The sequence below is a fragment of the Schistocerca nitens genome, chromosome 4 (assembly GCF_023898315.1).
Source record: "Schistocerca nitens isolate TAMUIC-IGC-003100 chromosome 4, iqSchNite1.1, whole genome shotgun sequence".
NCBI classification, from domain to species: domain Eukaryota; kingdom Metazoa; phylum Arthropoda; class Insecta; order Orthoptera; family Acrididae; genus Schistocerca; species Schistocerca nitens.
The window spans coordinates 290,753,487-290,771,664 of record NC_064617.1 but is presented as its reverse complement, the minus strand read 5'-3'; the positions used below and the strand labels follow the sequence as shown (position 1 = coordinate 290,771,664).

The 18,178-nt window shown below is 46.5% G+C and overlaps 1 protein-coding gene across 4 annotated transcripts in view; it reads left to right on the top strand.

Annotated features, from left to right (window-relative positions):
* LOC126253585 (rab11 family-interacting protein 4) overlaps positions 1-18,178 on the top strand; it is a 968,661-nt gene that overhangs the window by 434,805 nt on the left and 515,678 nt on the right. The window lies entirely within an intron of this gene.

The following is an 18,178-nucleotide window of genomic DNA, read 5'->3' as shown; positions in this document are numbered from 1 at the left end:
CAGTTAATACTGATATTTTAAAAGACTTTTAGCGAGTTTAATTCTACGAGGTTTAGTGCCAGTAATGTTACAAACAAAACATATTCGGTTTTGGTTTTCAGTAGCTCGTCATTTTCGTCTACAAACTGAACTGACATAGGTGATATTATTTATTTACAGTCGATATTGTTCAGATTACAGTTCTCATAAATTGTTCCGTGAAGCTGAAACAAATATTTACTTTGTAGGATTCCGTCCCTCAATCGAAAGAAACGGAGCCCTTCTGCGATCGCTTTGTTGTCCGTACGTCTGTCTCTCTGTGTGTCTGTCCAACAGTTCAAAGTCTTTTACTCGGAAAGGGTAGACGCAGCGTTTTCAAATTTGTCACGTATTGACGTGTACGCTCCCATGGCGGGATAAGCTTCCAAGTCAGTGCAATCAAAGGATACCACCCAGGCGGGTGATGGAGCCCCTTAGAGAAATAGCGTACAGGGCTGGAAAGAATTCCAACGTGCACTCGGTTTGTCTGCCGGGGGGCCTCATCCAAGATGTGGAGGCGGCCTTGCCTGCGGCTATTGAGTGTACGGGGTGCAGTCGTCTGCAAGTAGTTGCTCACGTCGGCACCAATGATGCCTGTCGCTTGGGTTTCAGAGGCGATCCTCAGTTCGTACAGGCAGCTGGCGGATTTGGTGAAGACCGCTGGCCTCGCACGCTGGGTGCAAGCAGAGTTCTCTATTTGCAGCATCGTTCCCAGAGTGGATCGGGGTCCTTTGGTTTGGAGCCGAGTGGAGGGTCTCAACCAGAAGCTTCGTCGACTCTGTGACGGTCTTGGCTGCAGATTTCTAGACTTGCGCTATTGGGTGGGGAATTGTCGGACGCCCCTAGATAGGTCAGGGGTGCACTACACAAAGGAAGCGGCTACTCGGGTAGCAGAGTACTTGTGGCGTGCACATGGGGTTTTTTTAGGCTAGGCAGTAGTGCGAGGTGTCCCGGTGAACACTCACCAGTCGACGTGCAGGCAGGGAAATCAGGACGCGCTCAGTGTACAGACACTTCACCTATCAAGATATTAGCAGTAAATTTTCAGAGTGTTAGGAATAAAGTTCCTGAATTTACTGCCCTCCAGGAAGCGCGTGGCGCGCAAATAATTCTCAGGACTGAGACCTGGCTGAACCCTGAGATAGGAAGTTCTGAAATATTTAGTGAGGGCTGGAACGTGAATTGGAAAGACAGATTAGACACCGTAGGATGTGGTGTCTTCATTGCAGTTGACAAAAATACTGTGTCTACTGAGGTCGAAGTAGAGTGTGATTGTGAAGTAATCCGGACACGTTTAACAGGGCTAGGAGAAATAAAGTTAATTGTTGGGTGTTATTACCGGCCACCAGCGTTTGGGATCCCTATCAGGTCGGATTGAGGGAGGACATAGAAGCAATTCAGAGGCGGGCTGCTAGGTTTGTTACTGGTAGGTTTGATCATCACGCGAATGTTACGGAAATGCTTCAGGAACTCGGGTGGGAGTCTCTGGAGGAAAGGAGGCCTTCTTTTCGTGAATCGCTACTAGGGAAATTTAGAGAACCAGCATTTGAGGCTGACTGCAGTACAACTTTACTGCCGCCAACTTATATTTCGCGGGAAGACCACAAAGATAAGATAAAAGAGATTAGGGCTCGTACAGAGGCATATAGGCAGTCATTTTTCCCTCGTTCTGTTTTGGAGTGGAACAGGGAGAGAAGATGCTAGTTGTGGTATGAGGTACCCTCCGTCACGCACCGTTTGGTGGATTGCGGAGTATGTATGTAGATGTAGATGTAGAATGAGATTTTCACTCTGCAGCGGAGTGTGCGCTGATATGAAACATCCTGGCAGATTAAAACTGTGTGCCGGACCGAGACTCGAACTCGGGATCTTTGCCTTTCGCGGGCCAGTGCTCTACCATCTTAGCTACCAAGCACTACTCACTCCCCGTTCGCAGGAGAGCTTCTGTGAAGTTTGGAAAGTAGGAGACGAGGTACTGGCGGAAGTAAATTTGTCAGGACGGGCCGTGAATCGTGACTGGGTAGCTCAGATGATAGAGCACTTGCCTGCGAAAGGCAAAGGTCCCGAGTTCGAGTCTCGGTCCGGCACACAGTTTTAATCTGCCAGGAAGTTTCAAATGATACCACCGTTATGTCACATATTTTGACACTCGCCAACTCATTTATCAAAACCTATGGGGTACTTCGCGTTGGCCTAGAATCGCTGAAACTTGGCAAGAAGCGAGATTTCATAGTGTAGCCAAAGAGAGAAATGCGAATACTGTAAATTTATAATTACAGCACAAAAAAGTTTTTTTTCTGTTATCAGACTGAATACCTGTCCGTCCGTCTGTTAAGACCCCTTTTTCTCAAGAATGCGTCCACGAATCACGTTGAAATTTATGTCACGTGCTAAGGTGTATGGTGCCTTGGCGGTATAATAATCGTTGGTTTACAAGTCAATGCAGTCAAAAGATACGGCCATTTCTGTCATGTATTTTGATACTCGCAAACTTATCAAAACCTATGGAGTGCGTTCCGTTGATGTACAACGATAAAATTCGGCAAGTAATAAGGATTCACGATAGAAGTAAAGATGAAAATCCGAAAATTGTTAATATGTAATAACATCACAAGAAAAAAGTATTTCTTTCGTCATTTGTTATCAGATTAAAGCAATGCAGCAGTTCAGCTTTCAGGCTGAAATTCAAACATCAGATAAGAAATCACGTTATTACTCACATGACGCTTTCCGTAATTTGTCCATCATCAGATATCCAAGAGCGATTACTGCACTTAGATATGACGTTTCGGGTTTTATGTGAAACAAACATTCGCAGACTAATCTTGATATACATATATAAATTCTGAAACGCGTCATATGAGCAATGAAGTAATTCCTTGCCTGATGTTTGACTTTTATCATTGCGACTCAGTCAGTCTGAATTGAGAACTATTCATTATTACAATAATGGACGCCTTCCTTCAGCATGGCTTAGTAATATTTATATTATTGAAATTTAAACATTCTCGAAAATCTTGTAATACGTGGGACCGATGTCTTGCGAGTATCAATGCCGGTAACGGGCAAAAATTGTCGAGACTCTCGATTTCGGGGAATGGATAAGTTGTCGATAGCTGAGTTTGTACGGAACCCTCAGTGTGTCGGACCTACTCCTGCCTGGCCAATTTTATTTTGTCATTTAGTACATGTTGCTGGTTGTCGGCGCCCAGAGAGGCGGAACATTATTGAAGACAGTCAGATGCGAATTCAAGGACCACAGTTAATAGGTCCGTCCACGACTACGCGCGGTACCAACATATTCCAAAAAGCCGCGCGCGAAAATGTTATTCTTCAGGGGTTTTTTGGATACCCGCTGCCGTAGCGACCATTTGTATACCTGTCGTAAGAAGGGTCATACTGTAACTATTCTACAATACAGGGTCAAATTGAGCAAATGGGTTGGGTCTTTCGCCTTAGATGTGGTGTAGGGTGGGACTTCGACGGCTTATAAAAGCACCATTTTTTTCAGGGTCGGTTCTTGAGAAAACGCCGAAACACCAGTAATTGTGGCGTTGGCTACTTCTACAATTTCCATTCATGGTAGACCGTCGAAATTTTTACAGTATGTTCTTAAGACGATATTCTCGGGAAACTTCGAAACTTTTCTTGATATTTTCCATTACCGAGATCCAGAGGTTCAAACTTATCGTACGTACCTGTGCAGAAAGCTGCAAAAAGAGATAGCCGCTTAAGAAACAGCAAATGGCTAAAAATTTAACTGTAGATTATTTAGGCATTCATCTAGAAACACTATTTTCCCCTTTTCGAAACTCTGTTTACGTTATCAAGGTACATCCGACAAACTATGATTTTTGGGCACCGGAAGTATCAAATGTGGAGATGGCCGCTTCTGTAATTTCTGATTATGGTTGGTTAACCGTCGAGATTACTTAACTATTTTCGATATCATTATCCACTACCGAGATCCATAGGTCAAAGTACTGTACTTAGGCGCATAAAATATGCATGTAATATCCAGTCTGAGGCGTAAATGTAATTTTAACTGGCGTTTTGAACACATTGACAGGGTTCTAGTGTCACAGCAAGAGTTCTGACGTCACCCAACTATGTTTTTAGTCAGCACTTTCTCACCAATAAAACTTTCTGTATAGTGGGCACTTCATGCCTATACAAATGTGCCCTAAGCGGCATTGCAGTGAGAAAAAGGGAATAAAAAGGGTCTAAACATGCCCGAAAAGAATTTAAACTGACTGCCAAAAATTATGTAAAATCGGAAAAGACTGCAATACAGTAAAATATTTCTAATAACATATTTACTAAAAAGACCGAAGCATAAGGTGGGCGATTTCGATGAATTGCGCTCGATGAGCAACATATCCAAAAAAACGTGTAAAGCAAACGATTTTGTGTTAACCCGATATTACGCGTACTTATTTGTTGTGTATACATGGAAAAATATACGACTGTGTTAGAGTATATAAATAAACCATCAAAACTTTATTTTCCTTCAATATCCGTCACAGTTGCGATAACAGTCGTTTCTTTGTGGTGGCTAGTTTCAGACAATCACGTCCACTTTGAAACGATGACCTTAGAAGTAGATACACTCCTGGAAATTGAAATAAGAACACCGTGAATTCATTGTCCCAGGAAGGGGAAACTTTATTGACACATTCCTGGGGTCAGATACGTCACATGATCACACTGACAGAACCACAGGCACATAGACACAGGCAACAGAGCATGCACAATGTCGGCACTAGTACAGTGTATATCCACCTTTCGCAGCAATGCAGGCTGCTATTCTCCCATGGAGACGATCGTAGAGATGCTGGATGTAGTCCTGTGGAACGGCTTGCCATGCCATTTCCACCTGGCGCCTCAGTTGGACCAGCGTTCGTGCTGGACGTGCAGACCGCGTGAGACGACGCTTCATCCAGTCCCAAACATGCTCAATGGGGGACAGATCCGGAGATCTTGCTGGCCAGGGTAGTTGACTTACACCTTCTACAGCACGTTGGGTGGCACGGGATACATGCGGACGTGCATTGTCCTGTTGGAACAGCAAGTTCCCTTGCCGGTCTAGGAATGGTAGAACGATGGGTTCGATGACGGTTTGGATGTACCGTGCACTATTCAGTGTCCCCTCGACGATCACCAGTGGTGTACGGCCAGTGTAGGAGATCACTCCCCACACCATGATGCCGGGTGTTGGCCTTGTGTGCCTCGGTCGTATGCAGTCCTGATTGTGGCGCTCACCTGCACGGCGCCAAACACGCATACGACCATCATTGGCACCAAGGCAGAAGCGACTCTCATCGCTGAAGACGACACGTCTCCATTCGTCCCTCCATTCACGCCTGTCGCGACACCACTGGAGGTGGGCTGCACGATGTTGGGGCGTGAGCGGAAGACGGCCTAACGGTGTGCGGGACCGTAGCCCAGCTTCATGGAGACGGTTGCGAATGGTCCTCGCCGATACCCCAGGAGCAACAGTGTCCCTAATTTGCTGGGAAGTGGCGGTGCGGTCCCCTACGGCACTGCGTAGGATCCTACGGTCTTGGCGTGCATCCGTGCGTCGCTGCGGTCCGGTCCCAGGTCGATGGGCACGTGCACCTTCCGCCGACCACTGGCGACAACATCGATGTACTGTGGAGACCTCACGCCCCACGTGTTGAGCAATTCGGCGGTACGTCCACCCGGCCTCCCGCATGCCCACTATACGCCCTCGCTCAAAGTCCGTCAACTGCGCATACGGTTCACGTCCACGCTGTCGCGGCATGCTACCAGTGTTAAAGACTGCGATGGAGCTCCGTATGCCACGGCAAACTGGCTGACACTGACGGCGGCGGTGCACAAATGCTGCGCAGCTAGCGCCATTCGACGGCCAACACCGCGGTTCCTGGTGTGTCCGCTGTGCCGTGCGTGTGATCATTGCTTGTACAGCCCTCTCGCAGTGTCCGGAGCAAGTATGGTGGGTCTGACACACCGGTGTCAATGTGTTCTTTTTTCCATTTCCAGGAGTGTATATTCATACAGTTGCCACCAATGTACATGTGAGTAACCAAGTCATTATTCCTCGCCATTATCCATTACATAAATACAATATGATAAACCTCATATATGAGCGTACAATATTAATTCCGTCCAGTCGAACGCAGCAAGTAGTTTTGAAAGGTGAAATAACAGTATTGTCATCATTTATAACGAATTATTGCTGTAACAGAAGTCTTCGTGAAGAATTACTGCATTAACCCCAACTTAAGATTCAGAACATTACTGCAGCAAAGCACTGCTATATAAAAAAGAAAGAAGAAAAGCTGCTCTCCGGCCGAAGGTTGGTTTGAACAGCACAGTGCTCTACTAGGCGTGGTCCTGTTGAGGGTGGTATGCCGTTGCCTTCCACTGATCTCTGAACGAACTTACCCAGCCAGTTATAGGAGGACACGCAGTTTAACCTGGACTCTGAATCACGGTGCCACTTACCACTTTTGACATTGACAAATTGCTGCCAGAGGTGAAGAAGCGACGAATAGCATGTACTGGGTATCGAAACCCTGACATTAGGTCTTTTAGTTTGGCACCTGTGCACTGAAAAACCAACTTTTAAAGTTGCTTATGCAGTTCAGAGGCTGGCTAAGAGGCTCAGAGGAGTACACCACATTTTGAGGTGCGTTCTTTGCATTTGTATAGTGAACAAATAAGAGAGAGAGAGAGATTGGGGGGGGGGGGGTCATAATTAATTGTTTTGAGTTGATAGTTCTTGGAAGTTCTGTAGGAGAAACTTGTTTGCCAGTTCGATGTACCCATTAAGAATATATTCAGATGCTTTGTGTTGTGTGTCTGTTTGTGTGCGTGTGTTTGTATAGGTAACAATTCAGAGAGAGAGAGAGAGAGCGTGTGATAGAAGGCAATGTTTTATGCTTCATTGGCAAAGTAGAGTACATGATTATTTTATGTTGCTTGCAGAATGGCCTACGTAGGGTAAGATTCGTAACATAGTTGTATTTTAATAATGGATGACATACTGCCACGGGATATTAATATTTTTTTTTCAAACATTAGCATCTGAGATGGTAGAATGAATTTTTTTTTTAAAAAAAAAGCGGTATTTGTTTAGCTTTTTCAGGAGGGATGCAATGAAGTGTTCAACTCTTCATATTCACCTTCTAGCAGCTTGACCAACATCTAAATGAAGATAAGTGTAGCATAAGTTATGAAATCGAAAATAAAATTCATGTGTACCTATTAAAACTAAGTCGTACCCCGGTAAACTGAAGGTTTTCTCCTTAGTTATACTGCTACATGCGTTAGAAACGTGAACGGTGGGTACCGCCATTAGGCCGTTTTTCTTCACTTGAGAGAACTACCAGACCTCATGGAGTAAATATCTCTGGAGTGAGCATTGCGTTATGCGCATGTTGTCAACATTAAACCGGGATTGTCAGGTGTTTTCGGGACTTAGCTGTGCGTGTGTGCTTTCTGCAGCGTTTGAAGTTTGTAATATCAAGAGTTTTTGTTGTGTTTCACCGTTTGTTGATAGTGTAATAGCAAGGGTGAATTACTGTTGTTGCTACAGATGCAAAGAAAAATATGTGAAAGGAGGGATAGTAACTTTTCATGGGTACATACCATGTAGCTCTAATTATAGTTATCATATTAGTAAGAGACACTGTATATGTTTAAAAATTTCGAGACGCCTTATAATTAAGGCTTGATTCTGCAGACCTATTTTTTCTACGATTTTATGACTATATAACAGATATTACTGCTCGTACAAAAGCTTACAAACAATCGCTTCCTCTCCTAAATTTGCTAGTGGAACAGGAAAGGGAATGGTCAGTTGTTTCAGTAAATACTATCCTCCATGCATTTATCAGTGACTTGTCGATTATGTATATAGATTACTCAGTCTACTATTTATTTAATAAACTGGGAGCAAGTACTTAAAATGCGTTAAATAAATACCTCAAAGTGCCACCAGTAAGAAAAATTGTGCTTTAGGTCGCAAAAATGAGAAAATAAATACGCAGAAATACAAGAAAAAAAGGACGAATTAGCAGGGATATAATCGCCAATGTGTGGCAAATTCGGTGTTTTTCGGACACTTGCAAAAGTACTAGCGTACTGTCAAGCCGTTTTGCAAGACTATCACTGCAAAAATGTACGTCAGGCTCTGTAATACTGTAAAGTGCGGTATCATACCGAAAACTACCAAAAATCTAGTGCATCTGAACTGTGACACCTATCGCAAAGAAGCAGAATGTAATATCACTTGCCCTTAAAAGTTACGTGGCTGGTTTATTCCCTGTATCATATGGATACTGTTAAAATGTCTGCTCAACATATATAAATAATTCACGACACGTACGAAAAGAATCCGTCTGTACTAGGGATGTAGTGACATTTTAAATATACAGGACGCTATACGGACAAACACACGACTTCCGGAGATCACGTGACCAGGCCGGCAATGTATGTTGACAACACAAAATATGTTCTGCGCATGTGAATGCTCACTCGACAGATGTTTACTCTATGCCAGACGTAAGAGATAATGCACAGCGTAGCTTCCTGAACGTCAGTGAGCGCTGCCGACCCTCGGATTTCTCGAGGGCCTGCTGAGCTTCCCACGGAAACTCGAGACGCCGCGAGTGCCTCGCGTGTTTTCTCCGCCGGCCGCCCCAAGTGCCTGCCATCCGTCCTCAGAGCCGGCCGTCTGAGTGCTGCCCACTCGCCTGAAAGGCAGCGACATGCGTTTCCCATGCGGACGACGTCGGAGACACAGCGCACGTTGCCATCCGTGACTAATCTGGTCCCCAAGCCATTTTCGCCGGTGCAGACATTTATACAGACGTACCTCGAGCACTGCTCGGCACAGGTGTGTCATAAAAAAATACGATGGATGCTCGCAGCGGCGGTCCAAAATTTAAGACTGGTGACTACATTTGCGTTCAGCACCAAGACGAAACGGAAACGAGAAATTTATTTTTCGTTTTTTCGTATTTTTGATTAAAATATTATCTCTCCTACATCGTTTCTGTAGGAAAAGAAGTCTCCGCCAAAGTACAGTGCCTGCAGGAAAAGTGAAGCAGCCAGAAGATGTCACTTATCGCGAGGGGTCGCCTTACCATTTGGCTATCCGTGCAAGACTCCCCGCCAATCCCAAATTTCCGTATCATTTTACTTGAAAGTCACCTGCCCCGTGTCGGTGTGAACGTCGGGGGCGTGCAAAGTGACACCGCGCTGTGTGTTGTGCTCGATGTTGCAGATCCTGTTTCGTTCCGAATTACGACGGAATGTACTTTTGGACATCCAGGCAAGCGAGTTTCAAGTGAAATTAGAATTATACACTAATTCCTTCAGCTGCTGACGGGCGTTGATATACAGGGCTATTACAAATGATTGAAGCGATTTCATAAATTCACTGTAACTCCATTCTTTGACATATGGTCACGACACACTACAGATACGTTTGTTCGGCTGAAGCCGCACTTCAGGTTTCTGTCGCCAGAGCGCTCGAGAGCGCAGTGAGACAAAATGGCGACAGGAGCCGAGAAAGCGTATGTCGTGCTTGAAACGCACTCACATCAGTCAGTCATAACAGTGCAACGACACTTCAGGACGAAGTTCAACAAAGATCCACCATCTGCTAACTCCATTCGGCGATGGTATGCGCAGTTTAAAGCTTCTGGATGCCTCTGTAAGGGGAAATCAACGGGTCGGCCTGCAGTGAGCGAAGAAACGGTTGAACGCGTGCGGGCAAGTTTCACGCGTAGCCCGCGGAAGTCGACGAATAAAGCAAGCGGGGAGCTAAACGTACCACAGCCGACGGTTTGGAAAATATTACGGAAAAGGCTAAAGCAGAAGCCTTAGCGTTTACAATTGCTACAAGCCCTGACACCCGATGACAAAGTCAAACGCTTTGAATTTTCGGCGCGGTTGCAACAGCTCATGGAAGAGGATGCGTTCGGTGCGAAACTTGTTTTCAGTGATGAAGCAACATTTTTTCTTAATGGTGAAGTGAACACACACAATGTGCGAATCTGGGCGGTAGAGAATCCTCACGCATTCCTGTAGAAAATTCGCAATTCACCAAAAGTTAACGTGTTTTGTGCAATCTCACGGTTTAAAGTTTCTTCTGTGAAAAAAACGTTACAGGACACGTGTATCTGGACATACTGGAAAATTGGCTCATGCCACAACTGGAGACCGACAGCGCCGACTTCATCTTTCAACAGGATGGTGCTCCACCGCACTTCCATCATGATGTTCGGCATTTCTTAAACAGGAGATTGGAAAACCGATGGATCGGTCGGGGTGGAGATCATGATCAGCAATTCATGTCATTGCCTCCACGCTCTCCCGACTTAAGCCGATGCGATTTCTTTCTGTGGGGTTATGTGAAAGATTCAGTGTTTAAACCTCCTCTACCAAGAAACGTGCCAGAACTGCGAGCTCGCATCAACGATGCTTTCGAACTCATTGATGAGGACATGCTGCGCCGAGTGTGGGAGGAACTTGATTATCGGCTTGATGTCTGCCGAATCACTAAAGGGGCACATATCAAACATTTGTGAAGCCTAAAAAAACTTTTTGAGTTTTTGTATGTGTGTGCAAAGCATTGTGAAAATATCTCAAATAATAAAGTTATTGTAGAGCTGTGAAATCGCTTCAATCATTTGTAATAACCCTGTATATCAGCGGGGACAGGTGAAAATGTGAGCCCCGACCGGGACTCGAACCCGCGATCTCCTGCTTACATGGAAGACACTATCCGTCTGAGCCAGCGAGGGCACAGAGTATAGTGCGACTATCCCGCGCACGCCTACATTCTCACCTTATATGTCCACACACTACATTCGCAGTGTCGCTACCCAACACATTCATTATTCGTGGAAGACATTCTTACCAAGTCCTGTAAGAGTTCGGGTAATACGTGTGAAGGAGGTCATGGCCGGTATTGCCAGAACTATAAACTTATATGGATTTGGTGTCAGTTCTTTCGGACACTTTCTGGCAATATACATATACACATACTACCCAAACTCTTACGAGACTTGGTAAGAATGTCTTCCAGGAATAATGATTGTGTTGGGTAGGGACACTACGAATGTAGTGTGTGGACATATAAGGTGAGAATGTGGGTCTCGCGGGAGGCGTGCGCCTCGTGATGGCTGGGTGTTGTGTGCTGTCCTTAGGTTAGTTAGGTTTCAGTAGTTCCAAGTTCTAGGGGACTTATGACCACAGCAGTTGAGTCCCATAGTGCTCAGAGACATTTTTGTATTTTGACCATGACTGACACGCATTCGTACCAACACAGTTATCAGCTTTCCACTCCTTGAAAGTTTCGAAACCAGGGGGAATTTTGCAGACGTTGGTTGGATATCAGTGTAGTGTTGGCCTTTATGACACATGGAAACGCACCGATCCTTTGTCCATTGTTGCTTGGACAGATTCCATTAACATAACATGAAATCGTTGGATAGCAAATGACGTTTATTGCATGGAGATCAATTACTTAAACAGCTTTTAATCTAGCTGGCATGAAATGAGCCAGAAGGGTGTTTCGACAGGCCACCTGGATGGCATGTGCCGCGGTAAGCCAAGCCAAATTCAGAAGAACGCAAAATCCCCAAGACTGGCTAGGTTTCACGGAAGCTCGAATTTAATGGGGACTCAATGCGAGATGCTTTTAATAGTTTCCACAATGAATCATTGTCTTAAAATATGGTAGAAAACCCAAAGAGATTCTGGTCGTATGTAAAGAACACCAATGGCAAAAAACAGTCAATACGATGGAAATGTTACCGATCATGGTGCCACTAAAGCGGGGTTACTAAATACAGTTTTCCGTAATTCCTTCACGAAAGAAGACCAAGTAAATATTCCAGAATTCGAAACCAGAACAGCAGTTAGCATGAGTGACAAAAAGTAGATATCTTAGGTGTTGCGGAACAACTCAAATCACATAAGAAAGGCAAGCCTTCCGGTCCAGATGGTATACCAGTCAGGTTCCTCTCAGAGTATGCAGACACAATAGCGCCTTTCTTACAAGGGAACCTCCCCATCGCACCCCCCTCAGCTTTAGTTATAAGTTAACACAGTGGATAGGCCTTGAAAAACTGAACACAGATCAATCGAGAAAACAGGAAGAAGTTGCGTGGAACTATGAAAAAAATAAGCAAAATATACAAACTGAGTAGTCCATGCACAGGATATGCAACATCAAGGAGAACATCAGCACAGGAGCGCCGTGGTCCCGTGGTTAGCGTGAGCAGCTGCGGAACGAGAGGTCTTTGGTTCAAGTCTTCCCTGGAGTGATAAGTTTATTTTCAGACAATTATTATCTGTACGTCCGTCCGTCCGATGCAAGTTAGAAGAATCTTTTTACCCATTCGCCTAGTGTAGAAGTTAGGTGGGTCGACAACATATTCCTGTCATGTGACGCACATGCCGTCACCAGTGTCGTATAGAACATATCAGACGTGTTTTCCTGTGGAGGAATCGGTTGACATATGACCTTGCGATCAAATGTTTTCGGTTACCATTGGAGAGGAACGTCCTTTACTAATCGCACGGTTTTGCGGTGCGGTCGCAAAACACAGACACTAAACTTATTACAGTGAACAGAGACGTCAATGAACAAACGGACAGATCATAACTTTGCGAAAATAAAGAAAATTAACTTTCCACTCGAGGGACGAATTGAACCAAGGGCCTCTCGTTCCGCAGCTGCTCACGCTAACCACGGGACCACGACGCGTCTGTGTATACCTTTTCCTTGATGTTGCTTATCTTTCACAAGGACTACTCAGTTTGTATATTTTTCTTATTTTTTTCAAAGTTCCACACAACTTCCTGTTTTCTCGATTGATCTGTGTTCAGTTTTTCAAGGCCTACCCACTGTGCCAACTTATAACTAAATCTGAGGGGGGTGCGATGGGGAGGTTCCCTTGTTAGCAATCATATACAACCACTCACTTGACGAAAGGTCTCTTCGTAAAGATTGGAAAGTAGCACAGGTCATGATGTGTCGGCAGCGGGGCCAACACCTTGTAGATCGAAGTGGCTGAAAGTGCACGCTAAACTAACGCAGACGGGCGTGAAGTACTGGAACATGAGACTTATTAATGAATAAGAAGAAAAGTACGTAGCTGGAATAATATACTTAACTTTATTCTCTTGTTGGAATACATCTCTTGAATAGTAGTAAGCTATAAGCACTGATACAAATGGCGCCTTGCTAGGTAGTAGCTATGGAATAAGCTGAAGGCTATTCTATCAGTCTCTCGGCAAATGAGAGGAAGACTTGGTAGGTCTGGTCGCAAGCTATGTCGTCCGTACAACTGGGGCGAGGTCTAGTCCGTGTATTGTGACCTGCCATGTGGTGGCGCTAGGATTGCGATTACACAGTGGCGACACGCGGGTCCGACATGTACTACAGGACCGCGGCCGATTTAAGTTACCACCTAGCAAGTGTGGTGTCTAGCGGTGACACCACATTCCTCCCCCGCAAATCGGCGAACGGTCGTGAGATAAGGCTTCCGCCCGCCGTGGGGAGGACCCCATGTTGACGTATGCGATGAGGTGGGGAGCCTAACAACAGGCGAGGCTGTGCCACCCGCACCCGGCCATTCGGTCCGAGGGGAGCTAGGAAACGCCTGCAAACCTAGTCCAGGGTGCACGTCAACATGAGGTGTATGCGCACGTAATGAGACAGAAGGGTCGACCTCCATGTGGTCGGAGCACCCGACGGGCGAAGACGACCTCTGGTCCGGAGCGGGCAAGAGGTCCATGGCGGAGGACGGCTGGTCACGGGAAGCGAGCGGCGGCGCGTGACCCAGGGAGGCGCCAGGCGGTTGCAGCGACGCGTCCACTGCGGGCGGCGCCGGCGGCGGCTGCGGCGGCGGCGCGACGCCATGGGGCAAAATGGAAGGCAGCGTCGGTAACACCTGGGGATGAGGCGAGCCAGTAGATGGGTCCCCAGGGCGCTGACCTGACGGCTCCGTCGCTGAAAGCAGACGGGGAGCGGCAGAACCCAGGCGACGACAGAGGCGCAGCTGATTGAGATGCCGACGCACCTCACCAGAGGCCCCCAAAACCAAATACATCGCGCGGCCGAGGCAGCGAAGAATGCGCCCTGCGAGCCAACGCCGTGAACCGCGATAATTGCGATAATAGACAACGTCGCCAAGAGCAAAAGCAGGAGCCTGCCGCTGCACAGGAACCTGATGCGGCGGATGTAGCAAAGACATCAGGGTGCGATGAGATCGACCATGGAGCAATTCAGCCGGCGAGCGACCATCGCGGGGCTGAGAGCGATACGAAGACAAAAAGAGCAACAAAGCGTCCTCCCGAGAATGCGACTTTTTCAATTTCAACATCTGGGACTTGAAAGTCCGGACCAATCGTTCAGCGGCACCGTTTGACTGAGGCGAAAACGGCGCGGACGTCAGATGTTGAATACCATTGGCCTTGCAGAATGACTGAAATTCTGCGGACATGAATTGTGGGCCATTGTCGGAAACAAGAGTCTGCGGAAGACCTTCAATGCAAAAGATAGCAGACAAGGCTTGGATTGTGGCAGAAGACGTCGTGGAAGACATCCGGACAACAAAAGGAAAATTACTGAAAGCATCGACCACAACCAACCATCGAGCATTCCAGAATGGACCAGCAAAATCGATGTGCAAGCGTTGCCAAGGGGAAGTGGCTTTCGGCCATGCAAAGAACTTCCGCGGCGGTGCGGAGTGTTGTTCGGCACACGCCACACAAGAGGAGCACATATTCGTAATCGCAGCATCGATTCCGAACCAAGTACAGTGCAGACGAGCAAGTTGTTTCGTACGCACTATACCCCAATGTCCTTGGTGAAGAAGCTTTAAGACAGAGGACTGCAACGAACGTGGGACCACGACTCGGGATTGATCATTATCAGAACGCAACAACAAAACACCACGTCGTACAAAAAGTCTCTCCTTGTGAGCAAAAAAACGGCGAACCAAAGGATCCTCGATCCGTGACGTTGACAAGGGCCATTGCGTAGCAACAAAACGCAAAACAGTAGCAAGGACAGGGTCAGCAGCTGTGGCTGTAGCTACACGACGAAAATCAATCGGAAACGATTCGACCACGTCATCGGTTTCCGAATCAATGAACATGCAAGCAAGTTCGGAAGAATCGAATGCTTTATCCTCAGCAACAGGCAAACGGGACAACGCATCAGCGTTTCCGTGCTTAGCAGTGGACCGATACAAAATATCGTAGCGGTACTGCGAGAGAAAAAGTGACCAGCGAATGAATTTCTGCGCTGTACGTGGAGGTACAGGCTTGTGCGGATGAAAAAGCGATGTCAACGGTTTGTGGTCTGTGATGATGGTAAAGTGACGACCATACAAGAAGTCATGGAACTTGGTAACACCAAACACGAGAGCTAAAGCTTCTTTCTCTATTTGTGAATAATTTCTTTGCGCAGATGAGAGCAATTTGGACGCAAAGGCAATAGGGCGATCATGCGAGCCATCCTTGTGCGCAAGCACAGCACCGATCCCGAAATCCGATGCATCTACCATCAACAAAAGGGGTTTCTGGGGATCGAATGGCGTAAGGCAAGTATTTGAAAGTAACGCCGATTTCAGCTGGCGAAAGGCGCGTTCGCATTCCGTCGTCCAGACGAACGGAACACCTTTACGGCGTAAGCGATGAAGCGGAGCTGAAATGGAAGAAGCATTGCGCAAAAATTGATGATAATAATTTATTTTACCCAACACACTCTGTAGCTGTTTCAAATTCTGCGGAGCAGGTAAGTCCTGTATGGCACGGAGGTGCTCTGGACTCGGATGTATACCTTGGGCATTTATGACATGCCCCAGGTAGGGTAAGTCCCGAGCAAAGAACACACATTTGTCCTTTCTCAAGCGAAGACCATTCTGACGCAATACCTGAAATAATGTTCGGAGATTTTGCAAATGTTCTGCTTCTGTCTGTCCTGAGATCACAATATCGTCCAGATAGTTCGCAGCAGTAGGGACCGACGCACAAATAGTTTGTAAATATTGCTGAAACAATGCAGGGGCGGATGCACACCCGAATGGCAGTCTTTTGAAGCGATACAAGCCAAGATGCGTGTTTACCACCAAGACGCGCTGGGAGTCTTCGTCCACAGGTATCTGCAAGTACGCATCAGCGAGGTCCAACTTTGAAAAATATGTTCCCGGGCACAGTTTGTCAAAAAGATCTTCCGGGCGGGGCAAAGGAAAAGTAGCAGTCACAAGTTGTGGATTCACAGTTGCCTTGAAGTCCACACAAAGTCTCAGTTTTCCGGAAGGTTTTGGCAAAATTACTAAGGGTGAGGCCCAGAGAGAAGCCTGCACACGTTCAATTACACCTTGAGATTCTAAATCGTGTAATGTTCTTGCGACCTCATCACGCAATGCGTGGGGAACATTGCGCGCTCTGAAAAATTTCGGTTGCGCGTTGGCTTTCAGTTCCAAATGTGCTGCATATTCCTTAGCGCAACCAAGGCCCGGTGCAAAAATGTCTGCAAATTCTTCACAAAGACTAGAAACACTGGCGGAAGGCACAGTCTGATTCACTGATAGGACCTGATTTACTATAGACAAATTAAATAATTGAAACAAATCTAAACCAAACAAGTTCACTGCACTAGAAGAACGAAGAACGTAAAATGATACAAGTTTTGTTTGTCCCTTGTATGTTGCAAGAAGGCTGCACTGTCCTAACACAGGTATATGCTGTCCTGAGTAACTATGTAACTTAACATTTGCGGCACGCAATGGCGGTTGGCCCAGTTGTTTGTACGTGTCGTGATTAAGCAATGAAACTGCAGCTCCGGTATCGAGCTGGAATGGTATCACTTTGCCTTCAAAGTCTAAGTCCACAAAAAGTTTATTGTCCTGCTGACGACAAGAGCGACTGTCACGTACAATTTGAACTGATACAGGTACAGAAGCACTTGCGACTTTACGGGATTTCCTGCGACGTCGACACACACTTTGGGTGGGACGAACACAGTCACTGTTAGCTAAAGTGTCACTGGACGGGTGGGAATGAACTACATTAATGTCCATGGGCGAAGGTCCACGAGCCTGATTGTCCTGGGTGCGATTCCGGCGCGAAGCAAAAGGCCTGGAATTATTGCGATTGTCTGATCTAAGCTTTTTCTGGCAAACACTTTGAACATGTCCCTTCTTTTGACAGTAAAAGCAAATAGCTTGGCGTGACGGGCAATTTTCACGCGAATGTCTAGTGGCACACCGCGGGCATGATTTCACTGCAGTTGCTTGCTTACGCGGCGCACGTGTTTGCGAGCGAGGCTGCGACGGGCGCGAGGGCCGCTTAGCGTCCCGTGCAGCGGGCCCGGCGGGCTGATTAATGTGACACACTGCTGGCGAAGGTTCAAATGATTCCTGAGCAAAGTCAAGTGTGTCTTGCCTATCTAATATGTCTATCACTTGTTGAAGGGAGGGATTTACGAGTTTCAAAATCTGTTCCCTTATGCGAACATCAGAAACGTTCTGTGCAATTGCATCACGCACCATAGTATCTGAATATGGGAGGCCACATTCACAGGCAAACGCACAGTCCCTAGTAAGGCCTTGCAAAGTTGCAACCCACTCCCTATTAGTCTGACCGGCCGTACGTTTTGTACGAAAGAACGTATACCGTTTTGCAACTACATTTACTGTTTCTTTGAAATAGGCATCTAAAGCAGACAAAATTTCTTCGTAGGACAGAGTTGCTACGTCGCGTCGGGGAAACAATTTCACTATCACACGGTAGGTAGACACACCGACACAAGAAAGCAAAAACGGCTGCCGCTCTTTACCTTGAATTCTGTATGCTGCTAGGTGAAACTGGAACTGGCTGGCCCATTCAGTCCAGGTTTCGCACGTGGCCTCAAAGGGCCTAAATGGCGGTGCGACAGCGTTGTGTGGCTGCAGTAACGATGAAGCGGCGGCTGCCGCATCGGTTTGCAGCGCACGTTGACCCTGGACGAGCTGTCCAAGGGCTTCCAATAACGCCTGCGTCTGCTGATTCTGCAAGCGAAAAAATTCGGACAGTACATCTGGAGATTGTGGCGAAGCCATGACACAAGCAAATCAGAGCACAAAAAGGGAAAAAGAACAAATCA